The 12,500-nt window shown below is 56.3% G+C and overlaps 3 non-coding genes across 3 annotated transcripts; 2 read left to right on the top strand and 1 right to left on the bottom strand.

Moving 5' to 3' along the window:
• Positions 1-2,564: 2,564 nt before the first annotated feature.
• On the bottom strand, positions 2,565-2,754 carry LOC140214844 (U2 spliceosomal RNA). The gene has a single exon (XR_011891773.1). It is a non-coding gene; the product is annotated as a U2 spliceosomal RNA (small nuclear RNA).
• A 5,386-nt stretch (positions 2,755-8,140) lies between these two features.
• LOC140214839 (small subunit ribosomal RNA) lies at positions 8,141-9,946 on the top strand. The gene has a single exon (XR_011891768.1). It is a non-coding gene; the product is annotated as a small subunit ribosomal RNA (ribosomal RNA).
• A 1,575-nt stretch (positions 9,947-11,521) lies between these two features.
• Positions 11,522-11,674, top strand: LOC140214838 (5.8S ribosomal RNA). The gene has a single exon (XR_011891767.1). It is a non-coding gene; the product is annotated as a 5.8S ribosomal RNA (ribosomal RNA).
• Positions 11,675-12,500: the final 826 nt, after the last annotated feature.

Genomic DNA, 12,500 nt, shown 5'->3' on the forward strand with positions numbered 1-12,500 from the left:
TGCCATTCAAATCTGAAGACCGCGTGGAGAAAGTGTTCCGGTTTACATTCGGCAAATCAAAATGAACGGCTAAAATTAATCTATCGTCTGGTTTCATGCGCGAGATCACGTAAAAGGCAGCCATTCTTCTTAACATGGTTTCTCTCTTTTGCTCTCTCATTCGCGCACGGAAATTTCTTCGTACGGGAATTTTATGAAGCGAAGGCGGCTGCAGACCATTTTCTTTGTTTAGTTCATGTTCGTAGGCGCAAATTACAAACCTAACACTTGGAGCAACATTTCCACTACTCTAGAGGGGCATGAACTGTAGACAGTGCACGCTTTCTCATTTATCCAATCGCTCGCAAACACATTGCATTGCTAGTCTACAGTGGCAATACAAAGTGACGTTTCACCATGCACGTCGAAGTTCATTACCAGTACCGCGCCAGCATCGACCGGCCGGCGAAGCGACGAGCTCAGCAGCGCATGCGCAAGGCCCGACACCACCCAACCGAGCTTCCCTGCTTATCGGAGAGAACAAGTGCGCGTGAACACGGGCGCGTCTGAGTATCTGGATTTAAAAAAAAAAAAAGAAAACAAAGAAAGCGTTTCCGAGATATTGACAAAGACAAGTGGTCGCGGTCGCTCTGAATCTTATCGTATTATAGAAAACGTGGGAAGGCGGCGCTTCCTCGAGGGTCAGAAAGTACAATCGTCGAACTAGGTGGCAAGTGGAGTACATCCTTTTTCTTGGAACGGTTTGCAATTGACTGCTTGAATGTGCCGACCACGCGTCGCGGGTCGCGTATAGAGCCAACCGTTGGCAAGCACGCGTCTAGCGTAGCAGCAGAACCGATCGCGGTTGCGATAACCCATCGTTGGCAGCGAAAAGAAAAACAACCCACACGCCAGTTTGTAGCAATAACCGTACAAATCAATGTGGTTTTAAATATAGCTTCACTGGTCACCCAAGAAGGGCACCGAAACTTTCTCATGACGCACACCGCTGTAGTCCACAAAGAACAAAGCGCACAAAATAGATATGATACAGCCGCACCGCATTATTTCGTGTTTTCAGCATTTCATTACTTTCGTGTGCATGCGCGCTAGGGCCACGCAGGCCAGGAGTAAAGGCACGAAAAGAAAAAAAAAAAAAAAAATGATACGCAATCCTAAGCTTTGACTTGACTGCTGTGGCACTCGCATTTGTGTTCCTTTACCTTAGGCGAACGCAATGCGCAAACTGAACTGGAATTTCCAATAATGGAAATTCCTGTTTGGCTCATATTTGCGTTTTTCGCCCGAGCAAGCGCTTCACTGCACTACGCTTTGCCCCTTCAACGTGGCTACACTGCCCGGCAGGCGTGTTCTGCGTAGGGCCGAACCTGCAGGCAAAAAGCATGGGCGCCGCCATCTTGTTGAGAGCGGCGCCAGGGACACAATCGCGCCTAGCTCATTGAGTTTTCCCCCAAAACTGAAAAAAATTTGACTTCATTAAACGAGAAAGATGCCACGAGTGCCCCAACAAAAAGCTTTGAGGATTACCGAAGGGTAACTGAGGGCGACGCAACGGGCTCTGGAAAGAAGGATGATGGGTGTGGCGTCACGGGGGATCGGAATAGAGCAGATTGGGTGTGCGAGAAGAAACGCTCGTTAATGACACCAAAGTTTAAACCAGGAAAAAACAAATGGGCATGCGCAGGGCATGCAATCTGGGGGGAAGATAACCGGTGGCCATTAAGGTTACAGACTGAATTCCAAGAGGAGGGAAGCGTAGCAGGGGGTGGCAGAAAGTTAGGAGGGCAGATTAGATTAGGGACTACATGGCGACAATCGGCACCTGACCGGGGTACTTGGAGGATCATGGCAGATGCCTTTGCCCTGCAGTGGGCGTAGCCAGGATGATGATGATGATGATGTTCATGATGAAAAGGTAGCAACAGGTCTTCGTAACATACAGGTTAGAAAGATGAGGCACCTTTTAACCCTTGAATATATTTCGCCACATTTGGGCATACGACAAGTTTGTTTTCGAGGCGCTCGGTCCCACTGCTGCGAAAATGTGTACACAAAGGCTGCACAGTAGTTGCCAGAAATCGGGCACTCTATTTTTCTTTCATAGGGAATCTTTCTTCCACTTGGGCAGCGGATTTCGGCGGCAGGGCGAGCTTGCGTGGCCGCGGTGGTTTACGGATCCAAGCGATAGTGAACTCCAAAATCCAGTGTTGGCTTTGAGTGGGATTCATATTGATTGCGAACCCCACGGCTAATCCTACCCCCCATCCCCCCAAGTGGCTCTTTACAGGAGACAATCATTCAGAGACATCGGACAAATAGGAATTCTGGTTCTTTCTTTTGCTTTCATTAATTTTTCTCGAAGCCCATAACTAGAAATTTGCTGGAGCGGCTGTCCCATTTGCGACGCAACAAGTGCGACGCTACACACAGATGGAGTGGCAGTTTAATTACTCTCGTGGTCCGCGAACCGGCATCGTTGCGTGTAGTATAGGAATGGTGCGTGTCAAGTCACTGCTCGCGTTGAGCTTGTGCTCTTCATTTTGATTGAATGAAGTCTCACCTAAGTGAGCGGGGCCGATCCCGGAGGTAGTGCATACCGGGCCGACCTGCGGCGGAGGTGAAGCAGGCTTCAAGCACTCCGCCAACTTCCAAAATAGGTTTAATATCGTGGGTCCATATAGAACCCGTATCAGATATTAAGCTGATAAGAACAGATACTACACTTTGATCTTAGCCAAAAGGCCGAGAAGCGATGTCCTTCACTTCACTTCATTGTACTACTGCCTTGTGGGCGCCCTGCCGACATGGGTAACCTCAGCAACAGCGTGGGCAATATTATAAAATTCAGCCTGTGTACAGACTCAACGCTCCTATCTCACGGATGAACTCGCAACGCCTCAGTCTTTCGCTGTTAACGAAACGCTGTCGCGTAGAAACGAGACCCGAGTGCAAGCTTGCTTGTAACGCGAAACCAACCAAGGCAACCTCGTAGAAAACGGAACAGGCGAGCGGAAAAAAACGCGCCAGGGGAATGCCTTACTTCCGTCTGAATGCGACCGCTCAAGGTGACCTTCCTTGAGGGCTTCGTTTCAAGCCCGTGTGCAATTGTAATATACTACGCGCATTTCCTTCATTTCTTTTTATTTACCGCAAGGCCCACTGAAAATTTTGATACGGCACAGGCCGGGACGGATCGCAACGTGTCGATTCGACCGGTAGAATTAGGTAGCATGCCCCATGTACGAAGACGAGCAACATAGAAGTGAATGACAAAATAAATATAGAAAACGCTGCACACTCCTTCCCACCGGAAACATAGAGGGGAGAAAGATCGCCATCTGAAACACAGGCATTGTAAAAAAAAAAAAAAAGTGCTACCTCATCATCTTTACCATTACCGTGTGTGTGTATGTATATATGCATGTGTGTGTGTGTGTGTGTGTGTGTGTGTTTGTGTATTTATATATATATATATATATATATACGCACACATGCTAGCATAGCTTAAACGCAGCTGGAAAGCTCAGCCTTGCACAAGAACCACCCCCTGTCGCAAACCCCTTTGAAACATTCAAATGGGAAACACGAGTACAGCGAGGTCGTTCGAACCTGGCGCCAAAACGCATTAGCGCCATCTGTGTACGGAACTAGGAAAACCTGCGGACTTTGCAATACAGAAAGAAAGGTAGATGGCGCGAGCTAACGCTCCATTGCATACTAAGAACGAGAGTTAGTGAATAATGGCAGAAACGTCTTGGGAAGAGAAAAAAAAAAAAAAAAACGCGCAACAGTTGTTGGCTTGTGCAAGCACTCTATGTTACAGCGATTAAAGAGCATAGCATCTTCTACAACAGCAGCTACAAAAAGAAGAAGAACGTGAGAGAGGGAGAGACACAGGCGTGTTTCTTTGGAATGCAGAGCATGCAGCACATACTATAAAGTGCCAAAGAGACGGGGAAAGCAGATGGCGCGAAGGTGTATGTCCTCAAAGCTTGAAAGCAATTTCTAAATTACAACATGTACCGAAGTCCACCTACTCTCATCAGGTTGCTCCCGCCTCCAGTTGCGTTTAAAGTGAAATTACAGTCGCCTCAAAGGCAGACAGAGAGAGAGTGAAAATAGGTACACTTGCTTCGCGCAGCTGCAGCCGTTCATACACACGCGAGACAGATAGCAACAAAGTCCGCTGCCGCCTGGGCGCAATGCGCTCGCTTCAGTAAATTGCCGTGCTGGCCTCGGCAACCAAGAGGTGTAGTGCGGCAGACTGCTGCATTGTAGCACACCGCAAACCGTGCAGACGTAAGCGATCGCCTCGACATCGCTGCGAGCGCTCGAAGAGACAAAGTCCGAAACACGTGTGCCGGGGCGGTGCGAGCGCGACGCCTTTGACGCAACTTTTGCGTACAAGCCGCCGCAACCGCCACGACGGAATCGCTGGCATCCCGCACGCAGCTGCATTGTGTCACGCCGGCAATCGTGAAACACCACGCAGTCGTCGGCGTCGGCCCCGACATGGTTGCGAGCGCTGGAAGAGACAAAGTCCGAAACCGCGTGTGCCGGGGCGGCGCGAGCGCGACGCCTTTGACGCAACTTTTGCGTACAAGCCGCCGCACGGACACGACGGAGCCGGTGTCACCCTGCAGAGGGCTGCACTATAGCACGCCGGGAACCGGCAAAGAACCGCGCAGACGTCGTCGTTGGCCGCGGCGTTGCCGCGAGCACGCGAAGAGACAAAGTCCGAAAGGACGTCAGCCGGGGCGTCGAGCACGCCGCCCGCACTGTTCGCACGCGTGCTCGGAAAATGGCGAAGGGGCCGCGCTAGCGTGCCTTGAATCGGTGAGCGGCGGTACCGCGGCGATCGCCAGAGCTCGAATCCGCCCTGCAAAAGCCAAAATATTGGCGCTCGGCTCGGCGCAGTACGCCGCCGCGTCGCACGAGTACGGCCCCCATGGAGGTCTGGGCACTTATCGCTGCTACTGTAAGGGGCCGTACGGCCCCGGCCGACATTGTACCGTAGTGCGATTTTCGGCTTGCGCGTGCTCGTGGCGTAGTCCGCGCACCGTTCCGACGTCGACAATCGTGCCCACGACCTACGCGAGCGCTGGAAGAGACAAAGTCCGAAACCGCGTGAGCCGGGGCGGCGGCGAGCGCGACGCCTTTGACGCAACTTTTGCGTACAAGCCGCCGCACGGACACGACGGAGCCGGTGTCGCCCTGCAGAGGGCTGCACTATAGCACGCCGGGAACCGGCAAAGAACCGCGCAGACGTCGTCGTTGGCCGCGGCGTTGCCGCGAGCACCGCGAAGAGACAAAGTCCGAAACGACGTCAGCCGGGGCGTCGAGCACGCCGCCCGCACTGTTCGCACGCGTGCTCGGAATGGCGAAGGGGCCGCGCTAGCGTGACCTTGAATCGGTGAGCGGCGGTACCGCGGCGATAGCCAGAGCTCGAATCCGCCCTGCAAAAGCCAAATATTGGCGCTCGGCTCGGCGCAGTACGCCGCCGCGTCGCACGAGTACGGCCCCATGGAGGTCTGGGCACTTATCGCTGCTACTGTAAGGGGCCGTACGCCCCGGCCGACATTGTACCGTAGTGCGATTTTCGTCTTGCGCGTGCTCGTGGCGGTGTCGCGCACCGTTCCGACGTCGACAATCGTGCCCACGACTACGCGAGCGCTGGAAGAGACAAAGTCCGAAACCGCGTGTGCGGGCGGCGCGTGCCGCGACGCCTTTGACACAACTTTTGCGTACATGCCGCCGCACGGACACGACGGAATCGCTGGCATCCCGCACGCAGCTGCATTGTGTCACGCCGGCAATCGTTGAAACACCACGCAGTCGTCGGCGTCGGCCCCGACATGGTTGCGAGCGCTGGAAGAGACAAAGTCCGAAACCGCGTGTGCCGGGGCGGGCGCGAGCGCGACGCCTTGACGCAACTTTTGCGTACAAGCCGCCGCACGGACACGACGGAGCCGGAGTCGCCCTGCAGAGGGCTGCACTATAGCACGCCGGGAAACCGGCAAAGAACCGCGCAGACGTCGTCGTTGGCCGCGGCGTTGCCGCGAGCACGCGAAGAGACAAAGTCCGAAACGACGTCAGCCGGGGCGTCGAGCACGCCCGCCCCGCACTGTTCGCACGCGTGCTCGGAAAATGGCGAAGGGGCCGCGCTAGCGTGCCTTGAATCGGTGAGCGGCGGTACCGCGGCGATCGCCAGAGCTCGAATCCGCCCTGCAAAAGCCAAATATTGGCGCTCGGCTCGGCGCAGTACGCCGCCGCGTCGCACGAGTACGGCCCCATGGAGGTCTGGCACTTATCGCTGCTACTGTAAGGGGCCGTACGGCCCCGGCCGACATTGTACCGTAGTGCGATTTTCGTCTTGCGCGTGCTCGTGGCGGTGTCCGCGCACCGTTGCGACGTCGACAATCGTGCCCACGACTACGCGAGCGCTGGAAGAGACAAAGTCCGAAACCGCGTGTGCCGGGGCGGCGCGAGCGCGACGCCTTTGACGCAACTTTTGCGTACAAGCCGCCGCACGGCCACGACGGAGCCGGTGTCACCCTGCAGAGGGCTGCACTGTAGCACGCCGGGAACCGGCAAAGAACCGCGCAGACGTCGTCGTTGGCCGCGGCGTTGCCGCGAGCACGCGAAGAGACAAAGTCCCGAAACGACGTCAGCCGGGGCGTCGAGCACGCCGCCGCCGCACTGTTCGCCACGCGTGCTCGGAAATGGCGAAGGGGCCGCGCTAGCGTGCCTTGAATCGGTGAGCGGCGGTACCGCGGCGATCGCCAGAGCTCGAATCCGCCCTGCAAAAGCCAAATATGGCGCTCGGCTCGGCGCAGTACGCCGCCGCGTCGCACGAGTACGGCCCCATGGAGGTCTGGGCACTTATCGCTGCTACTGTAAGGGGCCGTACGGCCCCGGCCGACATTGTACCGTAGTGCGATTTTCGTCTTGCGCGTGCTCGTGGCGGTGTCCGCGCACCGTTGCGACGTCGACAATCGTGCCCACGACTACGCGAGCGCTGGAAGAGACAAAGTCCGAAACCGCGTGTGCCGGGGCGGCGCGAGCGCGACGCCTTTGACGCAACTTTTGCGTACAAGCCGCCGCACGGCCACGACGGAGCCGGTGTCACCCTGCAGAGGGCTGCACTGTAGCTCGCCGGGAACCGGCAAAGAACCGCGCAGACGTCGTCGTTGGCCGCGGCGTTGCCGCGAGCACGCGAAGAGACAAAGTCCGAAACGACGTCAGCCGGGGCGTCGAGCACGCCGCCCGCACTGTTCGCACTCGTGCTCGGAAATGGCGAAGGGGCCGTGCTAGCGTGCCTCGAATCGATCGGCCGGGGGCCCCGTAGGGCGACAGACAGGCAATTGTGCAGGAAACCGTACTGGCCATTGGCGAGAAATTGCCGTTCGCGCATTCGGTGGACGCGCTGCGCTTTCACGACTTCGGCATTGTGCTGCCGACGTAAGCTTTCAATCTTGCTCGCGGCGTTACGAGGCGGCACGATTTTCGCCAAACGCTCGTCGAAAGTGGCACGAGTACGGCCCCATGGAGGTCTGGGTACTTATCGCTGCTATTATATGGGGGTCCCAGAGAGCAGTCGCCCCCAAAGCGACCTGGGTGTTTGATATGCGGCGGGCTTCGTGCCCGTCAAGCGTGTCCCCGGTTATCGCTCCCGTGGATCCCACAGCTGACGTCTGCAGCCTCATCCGCTTGATGCGTTAGGGGCTGGTTGTCGGACGACGCTTTTTCCACGATATCGAAGTGTGTTCCGCATCGTCCTCGGACGAATCAAATACGAAAGCGCCGAAGGCGCGGGCGTGACCCGTCGCCTAGCGGCTTTGCCGTCTCGGCTACGTTGCAAGTGTCGGTCGGTCCACCAGTGCTGCGGGCTCGAGAGAAACCGCAAGCCGCGATCGAGTCGACACAACCGGTCTATCGAGAATGTTGCGTGCTTCTTGCCGCGTGGCGATACCCGGCCCTGCGGGGAGGGCGCCGTTGCGAGCTCGAACGCCGTCGTCTCGGACTGTGCAAAGTGCTACCCTTTGCGAGAACGAAGCGTGTAGGGGCGCCTGAAGGTGGCCTCGGCATCGCAAAAACGGCGTCCGGCCTGCTTGATAGGCTGGACGCGCAGTTGAACGATTACCTGGTTGATCCTGCCAGTAATCATATGCTTGTCTCAAAGATTAAGCCATGCATGTCTAAGTACATGCCGAAATAAGGCGAAACCGCGAATGGCTCATTAAATCAGTTATGGTTCCTTAGATCGTTTCTTCCTACTGGATAACTGTGGCAATTCTAGAGCTAATACATGCAGTGAGCCTGAAGCCCTTTGGGCGACGGGTGCTTTTATTAGACCAAGATCGATCGGGTTTCGGCCCGTATTGTGTGGTGACTCTGGATAACTTTGTGCTGATCGCATGGCCACGAGCCGGCGACGTTTCTTTCAAGGTGTCTGCCTTATCAACTTTCGATGGTAGGTTACTTGCTTACCATGGTTGTTACGGGTAACGGAGAATCAGGTTTCGATTCCGGAGAGGGAGCCTGAGAAACGGCTACCACATCCAAGGAAGGCAGCAGGCGCGCAAATTACCCACTCCCGGCACGGGGAGGTAGTGACGAAAAATAACAATACGGGACTCTTTGAGGCCCCGTAATTGAAATGAGTACACTCTAAATCCTTTAACGAGGATCAATTGGAGGGCAAGTCTGGTGCCAGCAGCCGCGGTAATTCCAGCTCCAATAGCGTATACTAAAGCTGCTGCGGTTAAAAAGCTCGTAGTTGGATCTCAGTTCCAGACGAGTAGTGCATCTACCCGATGCGACGGCTCGGACTGAACATCATGCCGGTCCTTTCTTGGTGCACTTCATTGTGTGCCTCGAGAAGGCCGGTGCTTTTACTTTGAAAAAATTAGAGTGCTCACGCAGGCGAGTCGCCTGAATAAACTTGCATGGAATAATAGAACAAGACCTCGTTTCTGTTCTGTTGGTTTTTGGAATACGAGGTATTGATTAAGTGGGACAGACGGGGCATTCGTATTGCGGCGCTAGAGGTGAAATTCTTGGACCGTCGCAGACGAACTACTGCGAAAGCATTGCCAAGAATGTTTTCTTTGATCAAGAACGAAAGTCAGAGGTTCGAAGGCGATCAGATACCGCCCTAGTTCTGACCATAACGATGCAACCAGCGATCCGCCTGAGTTACTCAATGACTCGGCGGGCAGCTTCCGGGGAAACCAAAGTGTTTGGGTTCCGGGGGAAGTATGGTTGCAAAGCTGAAACTTAAAGGAATTGACGGAAGGGCACCACCAGGAGTGGAGCCTGCGGCTTAATTTGACTCAACACGGGAAAACTTACCCGGCCCGGACACTGGGAGGATTGACAGATTGAGAGCTCTTTCTTGATTCGGTGGATGGTGGTGCATGGCCGTTCTTAGTTGGTGGAGCGATTTGTCTGGTTAATTCCGATAACGAACGAGACTCTAGCCTATTAATAGGTGCGGGGTTCCAGCACCTTACAACCTTCTTAGAGGGACAAGCGGCTCCCTAGCCGCACGAAACAGAGCAATAACAGGTCTGTGATGCCCTTAGATGTCCGGGGCCCGCACGCGCGCTACACTGAAGGAAGCAGCGTGTCTTTATCCCTGTCTGAAAAGACTGGGTAACCCGTGGAACTTCTTTCGTGATTGGGATAGGGGCTTGCAATTGTTCCCCTTGAACGAGGAATTCCCAGTAAGCGCGAGTCATAAGCTCGCGTTGATTACGTCCCTGCCCTTTGTACACACCGCCCGTCGCTACTACCGATTGAATGATTTAGTGAGGTCTTCGGACCGATGTCCGGCGCGGCCTTTCGGTGCGCCGGTCTGTTGGAAAGATGACAAACTTGATCATTTAGAGGAAGTAAAAGTCGTAACAAGGTTTCCGTAGGTGAACCTGCGGAAGGATCATTACCGGATTGTGAAGGGTGGCAAGGGGTGGCGAAAACTTTCTATTTGGAGAAGCAGCTCGCTGCGCCCGACGCTTTCCGCCGCTGGCCCCCGCTTGGACGCGGGGACGGCTATACCCGAACATGCCGGGGACTGCCTGAATTTTGAGGGGCCGCCCCGTGCCAAATTTGTTGCGCCCAGTGGACGCCGGCTGCAACCTTGGACGGTTGGCTTGGCCGCGCCCGCGGGTAGAAACGGCGTAACGCACACTGGGTGGGCTTTCTGTCCGCTTTGGCGCTCTTGCGCGGAATGGGAGTAAGACGACCCGACCTGCTGCTTTGCCCAGTACGAGGGGAACGGCGAAGCGTGCGGTCGGTCAAGGAACTGACGGTCGAGAGCTAATGCCGCTGCCGCTTAGTACACACACGGAACCGTGGTGCGAGCGCTCTCCCGTCCTCCGCGGCAAACGCTGCCGAGTCTGAAAAGTCTGGCGGCTGCCGGTCGCTTCCTGCGGCGAGTATGGAGTAACGACCCGACTTTGTTGCCGCCCAAGTACTAAAGGAACGGTGTGGCGCTCGGTCGGTCATGGAACTGTCGGTATGAGGGTGCGGCTGCCAAGTACGGAAGGAACCGTGGCCTAAAGTGCTCTCCCGTCCTCCGCGGCAAATGCCACCGAGTCCGAAAGGGCCGGAGGCTGCCGGTCGGCTCCTGCTCGTGACGCGCGAGGTGTCGAGATCGCGGTTTAATGCGACGACGTCTGCAGGCTATTCGCCCGCCGCCGAGGGAAAGGCGGCGTTGCTGCGAAGTACCGAAGGAAACGCGGCTTTGCTACGTCGGAAGCGTTCTGCGGTTAGCGGACTTGTGCGCTTTGGGAAGGCGCCGCACGTCGAAAGAGGAAGTACGGACAGACGAGGGACTGTAGTCCCGGATTCGAACGCACTTGCGGCCAGGCCCTTGCTGGCTTCGTCTTCCGCCTCAAGTAGACTTGTTGTGGCGCCGGCGCAGGGAGCCGTCCCTGGCACTGGCCGAGTGGTTTTGGAGAGCTGCGCGAGTACGCGCGCCGGGCTCTTGTCTTTCGTCTCAAGTAGGCTGTTGGATCAACAGCGGTTATGCTGCGGCGATCTGCCGATGCGAAAGTGTGTGTGTGTTTGAGGCCCTTCTATGAACCTACTGCTGACTGAAGCGAAGCACGTCGATGGGGGTGAAGCCCTGCCCGTGGCCGTGTAGCCGTTAAAGACTCCACAGCGGCTTAGCCCTAATCATGGCTCTGTCGCTCTTTGCAATTTTTAGTGGAGCGATGTGAACGTGCACACGAGACACACGGGTCCGGTGGTTGGATGGCAGGTAAAACCGGCTTCGAGTGCGCGCAAACGGCATAAGCTACCTCGAGGGCAAGCGAGGAAGGCGTGGGCGCAAAACACACGCGCGAGTAGCAGGAGTGGAGTGCCATTAGGCTTTCAGCTGCTGAGACGCGGCCGCCGAAAGAGCGAGACTGGAGGAGCGCACGCCGAAAGGCGCTCTTCGAAACCACACACAGGGAGACGCCACGTGCCTAAAACCCTGGTTGTACTGTACTGAATTGAACAAACTATTTTTCACGACTCTAAGCGGTGGATCACTCGGTTCTCGGGTCGATGAAGAACGCAGCCAGCTGCGAGACTTGGTGTGAATTGCAGGACACACTGAGCACTGATTCTTTGAACGCACATTGCGGCCTTGGGTCTTCCCTTGGCTTCGTCTGTCTGAGGGTCGGATCACATATCAAGAGAGACTTCGGCGCACAGGGAACGTGCGTCCGTCGACTCGTTTTGACCGCGTCGGCATCATGGACAGTACGTTGAGCGCTAAAGCCACGCGCCAGCGGCCTCACGAGAGGGAGACGGTGGCAAACCGTTGTGCCAATTCTTCGAAAAGACGGAAACGAGGCATTACTACTGCAGCGTGACGAGTGCGCGCCTCTAGCAAGACCGCCGCAGGATGGAGTCGGATACCTGCAGGGAAAGAGCGGTCCAAGCACGAGGCGCGAACGTCTGTTGCCATGTAGCGCGCACGTTTGCGAGAGAGTCGGAAGCGCACGCTTGCGTGCACGGAAAACGTGGGAATGAAACGCCGGCCGATTCCCGCGCCGTGCGCAAAGCCAGCGCGATCGCAATTTGCGCTGTTTGCCTTCGAAGTACGTCGAGCTCCAGAGCTGGTCGCTCGTTCACGTCACCGCAGTTGTGTGGGCGCCCTTCCGGGCTTCGTCGCAGGAATGGGAATCGGCAGATTCTTGCGAGGAGCGGGGAGGAGAAGGGTGGCCCCCGAAAGCGGTTCGACGCGACAGCGCAGTCTGCGAGCGAGAAGAGTCACGGCACGGCGGAGAATTGCCGCGAAACGGAAAATGTCTCCTTCGAGAGCGTGGGTGCCCCGTTGGCCGAGCTGAAGCGTTCCGTCGTAGTCCGCCGTCGGTCCAAGTGCTTCGCAGTCTCTGTCCCCTAAAGACTGGGCCACTCCAGTTGGGGCAGGGGCGACGCTACACGAGACGATGCCTCCCGCCAGGTTTTAGTCGCCCCTGCGGTGCCCGCTGAAGCGGCGCGCT

Source organism: Dermacentor andersoni, unplaced genomic scaffold, assembly GCF_023375885.2.
Source record: "Dermacentor andersoni unplaced genomic scaffold, qqDerAnde1_hic_scaffold ctg00000676.1, whole genome shotgun sequence".
NCBI classification, from domain to species: Eukaryota; Metazoa; Arthropoda; class Arachnida; order Ixodida; family Ixodidae; genus Dermacentor; species Dermacentor andersoni.